The sequence below is a fragment of the Cebus imitator genome, unplaced genomic scaffold (assembly GCF_001604975.1).
Source record: "Cebus imitator isolate Cc_AM_T3 unplaced genomic scaffold, Cebus_imitator-1.0 Scaffold191, whole genome shotgun sequence".
NCBI lineage: Eukaryota > Metazoa > Chordata > Mammalia > Primates > Cebidae > Cebus > Cebus imitator.
In genome coordinates, this window is record NW_016107506.1 from 3,371,208 (window position 1) to 3,374,110 (window position 2,903).

Here is a 2,903-nt window from a genome sequence, read left to right on the forward strand (position 1 = left end):
CAGTTCCCATCCTTAGCTCCATCCTGCACTGCAGGGGTCTTTTGGCAACACATCCTTACTTTAAACAAAACAAAACGAAAACAGCTGGCTTTGGCATGTCTTGATTTTAGGATGGAAAACACTAGTGGCAATCTTCCCTTAGGAGGATGGACCTAGGAAGAATCCCACCCAGGTCCTGGAAGAGAGCTTAGAGCCAGCCATTCAAGCAAGGTAGTCTGGAATCCTGGGAATTCAAATTGTGGTCTAGGAATGGAGCCACCAGCTCTGGAGTGGTATGCTCTATTTCTGCACAGATTTGTTGGTATGTGGCTGGAGGAGGGCTGGAGTGGCTCCCTCTAAAATATGAGACCCAGGGCATCAGCCACATTTTCCCTTGTCAAAGAGCGTTACTGCTTTTTGGTTTTGTGTGGCCATGGTGGAGGCAGAGTAGCTCTGGCTAATCACATTGCTGCCACATGAAGGCCAAAGCAAGGTATAGCTAGTATTTCTTCTTATTAATTATTAATGATCAAATAAAAAGCAAAATCTATCTTGGTGTGAGATTTCTGAAAAGATTCTCAGCAGGTCCTTGGAACCTCATCACCCTTCCCCACTGACCACCCTTAGCCTGGGGCTTACTCATGGAACTGTAAAGTTAAGATCACTTCCCAATTTATTTCTTCATTTTGTTCTTCATTGGCTTCAGTTATCTTGATAATTCAAGTGAGAATAATTCTTTGGACTCCAAATAATTGTTGTTTAATCTCTTCTTTTCTTTTGGAATATAAAGGTGGCATACGGAATACATCTATAGATTTCTGACTTCCTCTAGACTTAGAACTTAAATGAAGATTTTTTTTCTCGGTTCTATTAAATTACAAGTTATATTTGCCACCACAGAAAAAGACATATAGATAGAATTCAAGAAAGACATGTTATGAGTTCTTTCCTATATCATGTTTCTTGAGAATTTTTGCTGTGAAATTTAAAAATTAAATTTTATTTCACCAATTTAATAATAATTGTTTATTTTGTTCATAGAGAATAAAGTTCCTGGGCACTAAATTTCAAATGTAATTTTCAGCAAAAATTGATGTATAGTATTACATTTTGTCAGAATGCTAACTTGAAGATAGTTAAAAAATAAACTTGAAAATATTTGCTTATGCTGTGTAGGCTTCTCAAAAGTTATTTTTAAAGACTGAGGAATTAGGCACCTGTCATTTTTGCCAGCTGCTGTAGGTGTTAAAAATTACTGTCACTCTTCCGCCTGCTACTATTTTGCACCTGCTGTTACTTGAGTTATGGGCATTTCACACATGGTAATTTCATAAGGTTAGTTCCCATGACAGTATACTAGATATTATCCCATTCAGGGTTAAAGCGGTTTTATAAGGTCTTGAGGGAGAATCACTAAATATAAAACTTGAGATTAAATATTTAATACCTTGTAGACATCACATTTTTCTAATTAATTTTTTAAAGGAGTATAGAAAAAATGACATCTAGCCACATATCCCAAAACAAAAAGGAGTCTTTTATGATTGAATTATTTGTACCAGTCAACTTTTCTACATAGTCTCATTTGTAATTAAACATTTTTAATTGCCTGGTATAATACCTGCAGATAAATATATATTGAGAGCTGTGAGCAGTGGTTCAATATAGTAGTCAAGAGCCACATGTTACTATTTAAATTAATTAAAAGGAAACAATTGAAAATCCAATTCTTCCGTCACATGGACCACGTTTCAGTTGTTCAATCGCTACATGTGGCTAGTGGTTACCATATAAGACAGGGCAGTTAGAGATTTTCATTTTCACAGAAAGTTCTACTGGATGATACTGTGTGATATTTTCAATTCCTAGTCTTAGGTAAACTTGGCCTTAAAGATCATGAGACTATAGTGCATTTTCCTTAAAAGAGTGATTGCAATGTTGCAACATCATCTTGGCTACAAAAGCAAAGGCTGAAGTTAAAGTTCTGCCGTTGAAGTCTGAGGGACCTTTGCCAGACAGAAGGAACACATTGATCTGAAGCTCCCAATATCAGGAGAAAGTTGTTTCAGCTTCCAAAGATCTATAGTCAGCCAGTTACTTTTCAAATATTTTATAATCTTACATATTACAATTATCTTTTTAGAGGGGTACAGAGAACTATTTACCACTCATCCCTTCTAAAGATTCAAGTTTTTACCTTCAGACTGTGTTCTAAAGAAAAAGTGATAGATGATAGCATTCTGAAATAAAGTTTACACTGTGAACTTTTCTGTAAATTTGTCTTACCACTTTTGACATCTATTAAAAGATTGAACTGATATTTTGGGACATGGATACACAAAGGGGAGGGAATCATAGTCGTAGAGAGAATATTAATAAACAGGATCTTGAGTTCTTAAGCAACAATCCCATCCTAGATAATTTTTTTAGAGTTACAGTGGAAAGGTCACTTCAGATCTTATCCTTGAAGACATTAAGTGAGAAGGATCAAGGGGTTGCTAGACTTTTCTAATAGGCCAGATTGTCACTAGAAGTGAAATAGATCAAGCCATGAACAAAATGATTTACACGTATCTGAAGAAACCTGTTTTTACTTTAAATTACCTGCATAGTTTTTAATAAAAATGTTTCTTATCCAATTTGAATTTCCTCAGAGTTCTATTTTATTTTTTCAATAACATATGATTATCTTTATTAATTTGTTATTGCTATGTAGCCTCCAGTGATTTCTTCTATTATAAGTTTATAATTTGTCAATATTCTCTACATTTAACAAAATAATTGAGGTTTTAAAAATTATTTTCATTAAGAAGATAAAAATGCAATGTGACTTGAACATTCCAGACTGATCAAAATTTTTCTTTGATTTATAGTTTTAAAAATGTTTGTTGATCCATGGTAGATAATAAAGAGTAATGCTTGGA